The sequence below is a fragment of the Pezoporus flaviventris genome, unplaced genomic scaffold (assembly GCF_033815535.1).
Source record: "Pezoporus flaviventris isolate CSIRO_AGI_PZ_B2104156 unplaced genomic scaffold, CSIRO_AGI_Pfla_v1 ptg000025l, whole genome shotgun sequence".
NCBI classification, from domain to species: domain Eukaryota; kingdom Metazoa; phylum Chordata; class Aves; order Psittaciformes; family Psittacidae; genus Pezoporus; species Pezoporus flaviventris.
Window position 1 is genome coordinate 34,319,270 of NW_026892573.1, and position 12,665 is coordinate 34,331,934.

Below are 12,665 nucleotides of genomic sequence, written 5' to 3' on the forward strand. Positions count from 1 at the left end.
TTGAACTTGTTTTTATTAGCCACCGGTATGATTCCACTCCCTCAATTACTGCACTATCCGAGCAGGTAATAGCCTCAAAATTGAAGGAAGAGCTGCTTATACTTGTTGGAGCTGCAACTGCTGGTCAGGTTCTCCCAAACTAAATCCCTGCTATGAGACTGCTGGGTAAAAGTGCTCTAATCGAATCCCAGATCATAGGAGAAACTTCAAAGATTCACTTCAAAGTGCTACTTCAGCAAACAAAGCTGTTGAGTCAATTTAATGCTTCTCCTACTGGAAAAAGCCACTTCCTTCAAGTGGGGAAGGAAAACAAAACGATGGCAAATCAAAGACTGAACCATTTGTGGTAGCTGTGAAGAGCCATCCTCAGGCTGTGGCTGTGAAGAGGTGATGGGCTCACACTTCCCTGGCTGTCCCAGCACATGGCACAATGGTCCCTGTGCACTGGGGGTCCCAACACGTTGGGTTTATCTCTAAGGATGTGCTGACTGAGAGTGGAAACCAAAACAGAACCACAGAAGGGTTTGTTTTGGAAAGGACCTTAAAGCCCATCCAGCTCCAACCCCTGGCACAGGCAGGGACACCTTCCACTAGAGCAGCTTGCTCCAAGCCCCTGTGTCCAACCTGGCCTTGAACACTGCCAGGGATGGAGCATTCACAACTTCCCTGGGCAACCCATCCCAGTGCCTCAGCACCCTCACAGGGAAGAGCTTCTCCCTTATCTCCAACCTGAACTTCCCCTGTTTCAGTTTGAACCCATCACCCCTTGTCCTATCACTGCAGTCCCTAATGAAGAGTCCCTCCCCAGCATCCTTGCAGCCCCCTTCACACACTGGAAGCTGCTCTGAGGTCTCCACACAGCTTCTCTTCTCCAGGCTCAACAGCCCCAATGTTCTCAGCCTGGCTCCATACAGGAGCTGCTCCAGCCCCTGCTCATCCTCGTGGCCTCCTCTGGACTTGCTCCAACAGCTCCATGTCCTTTTTATGTTGAGGACCCCAGAACTGCACACAATGCTGCAAGTGGGGTCTCACCAGAGCAGAGCAGAGGGGCAGGATCACATCCCTCAACCTGCTGCTCACGCTCCTTGGATGCAGCCTAGCACAGTTGGTTTCTGTGCTGGGAGTGCACACTGAAGCCAGCTCAGGTTCAGTTTCTCATCAACCAACATCTTCCCAAGTCTAATTAAACACATTAAAAACAACTCTGGGAATTCTGATTGCACTCCCCCTTCCTGAAAAACTTCCCAGCAGCAGGTCTCAGTTAGGGCTTTTGCAGGAAAGGAGATAGCAAACACCTATTTTAAGGTTTCCTGGAGAGTGCATTGTGAACAGATAAACCACCCACTCCAGCCCTCATAACGATAACTCATCCCTCAATCTATCCTTTTACCTTCTTCCCTAGAGAAAGAAGCTTGGGACAAATTTGAACTGATTCAACGACACAGAAACTCCCAAAGAAAACAGAAAACAAGGAGCAACTTGAACACTGGTTTCCCAAGGAGCTGTTTCTTACGTCGAGTGACACTGATCAAGTGGAAGCCCAAAGCTGCTCCCATGATCGGGCCATTAGCACATCACTGAAGATTTTCTGGCACCTTCTGTGCTATTTTACCCACTAAAAACTCTTGTTCCTTTAACTCATGAAGCTCAGAAGAACTGAATCATCTCCAAGACCTCTCCTTCCCTACCAGACTTCGGAAGCTGCCAAGATGGAACTGCTCACAGAGAGCATGAGCCATAAGCCCGATCTCACTGAAATACCAGGGGTTAGGAAATGGTAAAATCCTACTTACTGCTTTACATCTACCTCCTGATTCTAAACGAATCTCAGACTAAGCTCCCTGCAGAATTGCTCTGCTTTCCCCACCACCAAGCTCTGCGATGTATTTGAGGAAAGTAGGTTAGCAATGCTGACAGGGCTCGTGAAAAATCAAAGCATCTTCCAAGACTCATTCCCAGGTCCTATTCACTCTTCTTCTGCCCATATCCTCTACCTGCCCTGCCCACACAGTCCTCCTCTGACTGAGCACGTTCCCCAAGCCCTGTTAAGGGCTGTTTTTAATCCCAAACTCTAATAAAGCAATGATTCAAGGCCAGGTTGGACACAGGCTTGGAGCAAGATGCTCTAATGGAAGGTGTCCCTGCCCATGGCAGGGGTTGGAGCTGGATGAGCTTTAAGGCCCCTTTCAACACAAGCCACTCTTTGACTTAATGAAATGAGCCCAAATTCCTAGCTCACCTCTTCTACTCTAGGTTACAAGCTTCCCAGGAAAGGGGAAACTTCCCCTGGAGAGTCCCCATCACACAGCACACGCCTTGTGCCACACTGAGAGCCACGAAGCAGAAGCAAATGCTTTAAACTCTTTCTGAAAAGCAAATACTGCAGAGATGACCAATTATCATTAATCATCATGCAACTGAGCAAGCAAGGAGAAACCATATGTATTCTAAAAGTCAGCCCACCTCACAAAAAACAGGTCTTCAGATGTCACTGATCTCTTTTGCCATTATCTGAGATCAGGGAAGGAAGGAACCATTAGAAAATGCTTATATTATGGCAGAAAAAGCCCAAGAAAGAAGGAACACTGATGATAACGAGTGAGAGGATGATACTCAGCAGGGAAGTGCACACAAAACTCATGGAATCATGGCACGGATTGAAGGGACCTTAAAGCTCCTCCAGTCCCAACCCCTGCCACGGGCAGGGACCCCTTCCACTGGAGCAGCTTGCTCCAAGCCCCTGTGTCCAACCTGGCCTTGAGCACTGCCAGGGATGGGGCAGCCACAGCTTCTCTGGGCACCCTGTGCCAGCGCCTCAGCACCCTCACAGGGAAGAGCTTCTGCCTAAGAGCTCAGCTCAGTCTCCCCTCGGGCAGGTTGAAGCCATTCCCCTTGGCCTGGCCCTTCACGCTCTCCAATGCATCCCATCCAGATGCGAAAAAGAGTATTTCTCTATTAAAATATATATAAATTTCAGGACAATTCCTTTAGAACTTTATTGCTTCTGATTGCCCATGGCTCTTGCTCTTCAAGCCAAATCACTGTATTTCACACTAAACCCTCATTATACAATCTCCAGCACAAATAAACCACAGATACAGACCCTGGAACCAGCTTAGGCAAAAATCAAAAGCCCACAGAGGGCTAGATCAAAAGCTGGCTCACACCAACTCTGTTCTTTGTGCAGGCAACCAAGAGCAATTAATGCTTTTAATGTCAGTTTACCCCTTTTGGCTCTATAAATCAGAATAGGCAGCTTTTATGAGTTAACAAAGGATCTATGCAAGGTACAGCTTAACCAGACCCACAAATTCAACTGCACTTCATCAGAAACAGGTATATTTAGGAGCACTGCACTCCATGAGCAGAATTATCTGCAGGGTGTACACAGAGAACATGCATTTATCAATACAAACAAGGCTGGCACACCAGGAGGAGGTGATAAATCATACATCTGAAAGAAAGGCCACTGCTTCCAGTGGCTTTGTGAGAGTGGAAATGTGGAGCAAACACTGCAGGGAGGCAGGAAGGGTGTAGGGAACATACTGGATGCTTCCCTCTAACCTCATCTTAGCTACAGAGACTGCAAGAACTTAGCACACTTCTATTGCACTTCTTCAGCAGGAAGAGAAAATCATTCCTCAAGTGTATCTCCTGCCATCACCCACTTGGATGGGTCCTTCAGGAGCATCTCTGTAGTGTGTCACACCCTCTCCCAGGCAGCACAGAATCTCAGCCTGGTTTGGGCTGGAAGGGACCTTAAAGCTCCTCCAGCTGCAACCCCTGCCACAGGCAGGGACACCTTCCACTAGAGCAGCTTGCTCCAAGCCCCTTCCAAGCCATTCCCCTTGGCCTGTCCCTACAGGCCCTTGTCCCAAGCCCCTCTCCAGCTTTCCTGCAGCCCCTTCAGGCACTGGAGCTGCTCTCAGGTCTCCCCTTCAGGAGCCTTCTCTTCTCCAGGCTCACCCAGCCCAGCTCTCTCAGCCTGGCTCCAGAGCAGAGCTGCCCCAGCCCTCGCAGCATCTCCGTAGCCTCCTCTGGACTCATGGATGAGGAGCACGAGATGCCTAAATGTTCCATCCCAGTGCAGTGCAGTGGACCATGGAGCAGAGAGCACCCCCTCAGCACTGCTGTTGTTTGCAACTGGTTTCCAGCAAATCTGCCTCGAGTGGGAGCAGAGCACTCAGCGGGTATCCTGGCTGCTGACATTTAAAGTTCATGTGACTAAGCAGAAAGCAAACCATGTAAAAGTCAACCCTGTTTTCCCCATCCTCCTGCACAGGAACAGCTGGATTGGGTCAGTGATGCTTTGGCTACCCCAGTGTCTTCTCTGCAGCAAGTGTGGATACCTAGGGGAAAAGTTAAGCCCAGGGCAGCAGTACAGTGCCATTTGCTGAGCAAACTCCCCAGCCCATAACTGTGTGCAGCACAGGGATTTCCTCAAGTGCATGTTCATTTTTAACCATCAGCTGTATTGCTTTAACCTGCCAGAGGGGAGACTGAGCTGAGCTCTTAGGCAGAAGCTCTTCCCTGGGAGGGTGCTGAGGCGCTGGCACAGGGTGCCCAGAGAAGCTGTGGCTGCCCCATCCCTGGCAGTGTTCAAGGCCAGGTTGGACACAGGGGCTTGGAGCAAGCTGCTCTATGGAAGGGGTCCCTGCCTGTGGCAGGGGGTTGGAACTGGAGGAGCTTTGAGCTCCCTTCCAACGTAAACCAGGCTGGGATTCTGTGATTCCATGATTTTACACCACTACACTGAGGTATTGGATTGTTTTCTATATAAACGCTTTCACAACACTAGACACCATACACAGAAATAAATGGCTAAGGTAGGAGCAGCTCAGACCATTCTGCAGAGCACAACACACTGAAAACCAGTATTTAAAGAAAAACTGTTTCTATTTTCCCTTTACAAAAGGCTGCAACAGAAACTATTTGGAAATGATTTCCCTGTCCACAGGCACACGGCACAAACTCATGCCAAGAATCCTGCCTTTGCCACAGCAGGGATTCTGACCCAGGCAGTGAACACAACGGTGCTCTTCACCTTCTTCTTACTATAAACCAAGACTAAATCATTTGCTAAGGAGATACTGGGACTCATAAACACTTAAAAACCCCTTCACTCTCACAGCTCCTTATGGGAGCAGCACATTCCTGCTGTGTGCTCCACTCCAGCCTGCTGAGCACCTCAGCTTCATTAACTTTAGAAATCAACACAACGCAATGCACCAGACACTGCTGCTGGAGCATCACTTTAGGCATTTCTTGACCCCAAAATCACTTGCTGCTTTTAAAACATCATGTGATCCTGTACCAAAGGTCATTTAATATTATGGGTCCAACCCACAGCAAACACCAACGCTTCAGAATCACCATTTGAACCTCCACAGCATCCAAAGCTCTGCTGCCTGTGGAGGGAAAAAAGGTGTTTGGAGAAGTATCTAAACTCAAATGAATAGCGCACATAAAGCAGGAATTGATACCTCTTGGATCTGAGCTTCCTTTGGATGGAGATAATCCGGAGAGGAGCGTGCCTAGGGCTGAAGGGCAGAGTCTTCACAGCATTCCACAGCTCTGCAGGAGACACAAGAGGAAGAAAACACCGTGAGGATCCAAAGACAAACCTGTCGGATGGAAACCACAGCTCCTGGAGCAATGAGAGGTCTTTACCTCCACCAGAGCAGAAGGAGCAATGGGTACATGTAAGAAGTGCAGTCAGAAAAGGAGGAGCGATGGAGATGAAGGATAAGAGGAAGGGAGGGAAGGGATGCCGGAGCTGGCAACCAGCCCTGCAGTTGGACAAAGACAGCATGATTGATGTGAGTGGTCTGCAGCTCCTGCTTCCTACCTGCTGTCATTAAACACAGATACACAAACACGCTGCACCTCTCCTGCAAACCAGTATCTCCACTTCCCTTCCTGCTCTATGGAAGGTGTCCCTGCCTATGGCAGGGGATGGAACTGGATGAGCTTTAAGCTTCCTTCAACCCAAACCACTCTGGGGTTCTATGAGATTAAACATGAGCACCTTCAAATCACGACACAGAATCCTCCTCCAGCTCCATGCTACAGCTCAGTGACTCGGGGTGCAATACCCACCCCTGCATCCTGCACAGAGTCTACACCAGCTATGCTTTGCCTACACTCTGCTGAAGAACGGAGTAGAAACCAGCAGCAAAGAGCATCAGAAGGGGATGAAATCAGAACAAGGGTCCCCTCAGCTTTCAAAAAGGAGAAAACAAAGTTCAAGCTTCCACTTACCTACTTGTTAATGAGGATCTGAGACAGAACGGGATTTAGCCCAAGTTTTACACATCCCTCCTACACCACCCTTCCCAGCTGACATAAAAGCTCAAAGGACTGAAAACAAACACCTCGGGATAAGTACAGCACAAAAAAAGCTCTTGAGCAGCTCCACATGCTTTATGCATTATAGAGAGGAACAGAAACCCCACTGTTCACAAGGCAGGACCACTGCTCCTTCTAACAGTTGTTTATTTTAATCAACCCGCTACCAAAAGGTTTACATTAAATACATATCCCATTTCTCCTGACCACAGATCCAGGGTTGGTGTTCCCTCAGAAACACCCCCGGGGAGAACACAGGACACAGAAAACCACAGAATCACAGAATGGTTTGGGTGGAAGGGAGCTTAAGGCTCCTCCAGCTCCAACCCCTGCCACGGGCAGGGACCCCTTCCACTAGAGCAGCTTGCTCCAAGCCCGTGTCCAACCTGGCCTTGAACACTGCCAGGGATGGGGCAGCCACAGCTTCTCTGGGCACCCTGTGCCAGCGCCTCAGCACCCTCACAAGGAAGAGCTTCTGCCTAAGAGCTCAGCTCAGTCTCCCCTCGGGCAGGTTCAAGCCATTCCCCTTGGCCTGTCCCTACATCCCTTGTCCCAAGCCCCTCTCCAGCTTTCCTGCAGCCCCTTCAGGCACTGGAGCTGCTCTCAGGTCTCCCCTTCAGGAGCCTTCTCTTCTCCAGGCTCACCCAGCCCAGCTCTCTCAGCCTGGCTCCAGAGCAGAGCTGCTCCAGCCCTCACAGTTCCATGGCTCTCTTTTGGTTGCACGTCAATGAAAATGCTGAGTGCCTTTGGGAATGCTGATCCATCCCATCTTTCCCTGCAACAGAACATCAAGAGAGAGGCTCTTCAAGCCCAGCAAATGAAACAGCATGAAATCAAAAATTAATAAAAGGATAAATATTCATTTTTACTGAAGTTTCTTGAATCTCCTGCTGCAGGAAACCACCACCTGAGATGGCATCCTTACGGAGAAAGAGGAACATATTACACTGATGCTCCAAAGTCCTGTTAATCCCACCACTTGCCACCAAGACCACGAATGCACTCAGGGAAACAACTCAGCAACATTTCCACCTGTAGCAAAGCTGCTTGACTTCTGTATTTCCACCTTATAAAAAGCATATTCAGTACTTGCAATTCCATAGAACCATGGAAAGGTTTGGTTTGAAGGGACCTTAAAGCTCATCCAGTTCCAACCCCCTGCCACAGGCAGGGACACCTTCCACTAGAGCAGCTTGCTCCAAGCCCTGTATTTTACCCTGTTTTTAGGCTTTTGACTCCCCTTTCTGGTCCCCAACACAACACATCCTTAGGAGAGAGACGAAAGACCAAGAGAATTCCAGCAGAAACAAGGACTTGACAGATCGCATCACATCAAGCTCTGCAGGGGCAAATTAGTGTCTCTTTGAGCACATTCTGTACTCCAAAGTAGCCTCAGTGCTTCGAGAGGTACCAAATATAACCCAGCCCCATTTTAACTCCCTTCCAGGAATACACACAGCCAGTTCTCGAGGATACGTGGGCTGCAGTTTCACTTCCAAAAGCTTCGGTAACATCTGATGTAATCAAACAAATGGCTCCTTTTGTGGCAGGAAAGAAGCAGAAAATAACCTGGGGTCAAGGAAAAGGGGGAGAAAACCACCTCCTCCAGGTCTTCCTCCACCTTTAGTGACCTTGGATAAGCACCATGTGCAGCTACCCCAGACTCAGCATCAAGCACGGCATCGATGATCATTCCTTCCACTGCTTTCACACTCCCAATGCCTTTGCCATTATGCTTTCATTCAGCAGAGCAGCTTTGACAGCTCCATTTGCTTCTCAAGTCCAAGTTTTGGAACATTTTTACATCTTTACACTTGGAAGGAAGTCAATAAACTCAGCTTAGCAAATAGTAAAGGTTCCCTGGATGCATCCAACCCTGCTATGTGGGATGAACACATGAGGGTTTCAAGGCACCACCTCAATTTAGCAGGAGGACACTATGAAACAACCTTAATGCCATGGGGTTATCAGGAAGTTCACCTTTGGTTCAGCTCTAGCTGCTAAAGAGACAAAGGGAAGTATTGTACCAGCTCCCATTAACCTTGTCAGTGGGATCATTCTTCAGCTGCAATAGCATCAATAGCTTCTTGCATTGCGCTGCCACACAGACGTGCAGTAAAATCACCCTTATGGAGGTGGGTTTTGGTCCCTTTTCTGCTTTAGCTTGACCAGGAGTCAGAATGATTAGGTACATAATGCCTGGACAGCAGAGAGAAGCTGCACTGAGCTGCCCTCCATCACCGTTCAAAAACCAGTCATAAAGGGTCAGGAAATAATCCAAACAGGTACTAACACACCAGAAATGCCCCTTCCCTGGCAGTGTTCAAGGCCAGGTTGGACACAGGGGCTTGGAGCAAGCTGCTCTGGTAGAAGGTGTTGGGAAGGGGGTTGGAACTGGATGAGCTTTCAGGTCCTTTCAAACATAAATCATTCCATGATCCTATGAAATCCAGTTTCAAGTGGATTTTCCACTTCAGCGTGTGAGAAGATGCAGGACCATACTTTCCTTCATGCTGTATCCCCATCTCCTACCTCTCTTCAGCTGCAGCCCTGGCCTGCCACGTTCTCTGCCCACAGTCATGCCAAACACCACAACACTGAGATGGATTGGCAGAAACAAAGCTACTCCCAAGCAAGGTCTTTGAGCAGAAGTACAGACATTCATTAGAGAATGAGGAAAACCAAATACATGTTACATAGGGAAAACAGGAGGAGGGATCAGATTGGAAAATTTAGGGAAATACCATACTGGGAGGCTCTGCTGGCACCACCATGCTCATGGAATCACAGAATCCCAGCCTGGTTTGGGGCTGAAGGGACCTTAAAGCTTATCTAGTACTAACCCCTGCCATGGGCAGGGACCCCTTCCACTGGAGCAGCTTGCTCCAAGCCCCTGTGTCCAACCTGGCCTTGAACACTGCCAGGGATGGGGCAGCCACAGCTTCTCTGGGCACCCTGTGCCAGCGCCTCAGCACCCCATAGGGAAGAGCTTCTGCCTTACATCCAACCTAAAGCTCCTCTGTTTAAATTTCAACCCATTATCACCATTATTCTTCTGTAATTCCCATTTTTTTATCCGTGACTTTTGTTCTTTCCACACAAGTGGGCTCCAGTGGTAGGAGCTGGGTACACACATTATAAAATAGATTAAGGATTAATTACAATGTGGTGATTAAAGTCCTGCCTGGTAGATTGTAGATGGCTCTGATACAGCAGTGTTAGGAGAATTCAATACAAATACACTCCACAACTACTTATCAACAGGAGATAAAGGCATTTTCTAAGTGTCTGACATGCTGGAGAGTAAAACTAAACATGATCCACTGAGCAAACAACTTGATTCAGTTGCAAAACTTTCCTATGAGCCAATTTTCTATCTCAAAAGCCTTCTGTACCGCTTGAGTCCCTCGAATGGCACAGCCATCCATCAGGACACCCACTGAGACCAGGACTTTTTAAGGAAGAAAAAACATTAGGAGCTAAAATCCAACAGGACACGGTCTAACGATGCTTGTCTGGAGCCAGGCACTTGCCTTTAAATCTTATTCCACAGCATTTTGGGTTTAACCCTTTGAGAATCCAAACCCAGCAACATGGAAAGGGATCTTGCGGGCTCCAATAAATACAATTAAATTGGCTGAGATTGGAGATAAAACGCCTCTTGGGGTAACGGGGAGGGATGACACTGAGCTTGTGTAGCCTCACACAGGAGACTTGTCCTTGTATCTGCACGTTCCTCTGGATGACAAATAAAACACAGAATCCCAGACTGGTTTGTGCTGGAAAGGACCTTAAAGCTCATCCAGCTCCAACCCCTGCCATGGGCAGGGACCCCTTCCACTGGAGCAGCTTGCTCCAAGCCCCTGTGTCCAACCTGGCCTTGAACACTGCCAGGGATGGGGCAGACACAGCTTCTCTGGGCACCCTGGGCCAGCGCCTCAGCACCCTCCCAGGGAAGAGCTTCTGCCTTATCCCCAATCTAAACTTGCCCTGTTTCAGTTTGAACCCATCACCCCTTGTCCTATCACTGCAGTCCCTGATGAAGAGTCCCTCTCCAGCATCCTTGCAGCCCCCTTCACACACTGGAAGCTGCTCTGAGGTCTCCACGCAGCTTCTCTTCTCCACCCTCAACAGCCCCAATGCTCTCAGCCTGGCTCCATACAGGAGCTGCTCCAGCCCCTGCTCATCCTCGTGGCCTCCTCTGGACTTGCTCCAACAGCTCCATGTCCTTCTGATGTTGAGGACCCCAGAACTGCACCCAGTGCTGCAAGTGGGGTCTCACCAGAGCAGAGTACAAGGGGAGAATCGGAGAATCATAGAATCACAGAATCATAGAACCACAGAATAGTTTGGGTTGGAAAGGACCTTAAGATCATCCAGTTCCACCCCACCTGCCATGGGCAGGGACACCTCACACTAAACCATGGCACCCAAGGCTCTGTCCAGCCTGGCCTTGAACACCTTGATGGAGCATTCACAACCCCCCTGGGCAACCCATTCCAGGGCCTCACCACCCTAAGAGGAAAGAATTTCCTCCTTATATCCAATCTAAAGAATCATCTCCCTCGACATCCTGCTCATGCTCCTGATGCAGCCCGCTTTGTTTCCAGCAGGAGAAACCCTTCAGAAGCAGATGCTGAAGTTATTCACCTCCTGCTTCATTCATTTTTCAGTGCCAGTTCCTCAAGTATTGATTCTGGATTAGTTATTCTCATTGAGCAATTCATTTATTAGCAGACACCTGGAGGTTTCCAAGTCCCAGATGACTTTGCAGTCAAAAGAAAACAATTCCATTATCTAAGATTAGCGCTGATAGAAGGAAACAATTTACTGCACTAGTGACAATACTGAACCTTCAGAAAGCTGCAGTGTTAAAAAATGATGTGCAGCCATCATCTTAAGAATAAAAATTCACCTTTCATTGACAGCAGCCTCAGTTTGACCTTTATGTCTATATAAAAACTAAACCTAAGACAAACACTCCAACACAAACCTTCACAGCATCACAAAAGAGGGATTCCAGATGAAGCCAGGCTGAAAACATTGGAGCTGTTGAGCCTGGAGAAGAGAAGCTGCGTGGACACCTCAGAGCAGCTTCCAGTGTCTGAAGGGGGCTACAAGGATGCTGGGGAGGGACTCTTCATCAGGGACTGGAGTGACAGGACAAGGGGTGATGGGTTCAGACTGAAACAGGGGAAGTTTAGATTGGGGATAAGGCAGAAGCTCTTCCCTGGGAGGGTGGTGGGACACTGGAATGGACTGAACAGAGAAGCTGTGGCTGCCCCATCCCTGGCAGTGTTCAAGGCCATGTTGGACACAGGGGCTTGGAGCAAGCTGCTCCAGTGGAAGGGGTCCCTGCCCATGGCAGGGGTTGGAGCTGGATGAGCCTCAAGGTCCTTTCTAACCCAAACCAATAAGAACATCACAGACAATGTATTTAGACATTAGGAAAAGCACTGACAGTGCTTCACTCAGACACCTTTACTCACACAGGGAATATCGTTAAAGCACTATAACATAAAGGCAAGAATTAACCACATGGTATTGAGTTGGGAGCAAGGAGATACCACAGAGAGAATGCCAGAGCCATTTGTTACAGAGCCTCACACATTTTGCATCTAAATTAAGGAAGAATAGGGCAAAGTGTTCATGAACAGACACAGATTATCCAGAATGGAGCCAAGTTCAGTTCTAAGGGCACGTTAAACTAAAACCCAAACCCTGAGAACCCAGAGGCATGGGCAAAAGAACTACCAGATGAGATCCACGTGGAGGGACTGGAAGCCAAAACATCTGTGAAAACACCTAGCAGGAAATAAAAGCATGGAAAGAAATCATTTTGGAAGGCAGCAAACGCTGCAGGAAACCACAGGGACATTTCTGGCTGGAAGCACGTTCCCTTCCTTCCTCCCCTCCATTGCCCGTTGCCTTTGTACCAACAGGACTGCTATGGAGCTGTGCAGGGAACCAGCTTTGTGATGTGATCTGGGTTAAAAATAACCTTGGTTTAGCTGCTCTGGTTCACCATCTGGCCCCTCACAGTTGTACCAGCAGAGTTAAAGGAGCCTAGGATGGGAAAAGGCAGCAGAGGAGGAGTGAAACTCCCAGGAAAAATGCTTCAGCCTAAAGGAAGGAAATACACGGTGCAGCCAAGAGAATCTGCACTGAGTGAAAAGGGCAGAACAAGAAATTCACCCCTGCAGCACGCTGGGGATCCTCAGGAGAGAAAGGCTGCCAAGACCAGATGTTAATGATGGTTTGATAGGCCAAGGGGAATGGCTTTAACCTGCTCGAGGGGAGACTGAGCTGAGCTCTTA

At 48.8% G+C, this 12,665-nt stretch overlaps 1 protein-coding gene across 4 annotated transcripts in view; it reads right to left on the reverse strand.

Moving 5' to 3' along the window:
- FAM168A (family with sequence similarity 168 member A) overlaps positions 1-12,665 on the reverse strand; it is a 169,626-nt gene that overhangs the window by 116,764 nt on the left and 40,197 nt on the right. For 2 of the 4 annotated variants that reach the window (XM_061458152.1, XM_061458153.1), the window contains one exon: positions 5,484-5,574. The exons of the other annotated variants lie outside the window; for them this stretch is intronic. The gene's annotated coding sequence lies outside the window, so the exon portion shown is untranslated. The remainder of the gene's footprint in view (positions 1-5,483; positions 5,575-12,665) is intronic. 4 annotated transcript variants of the gene reach the window in all.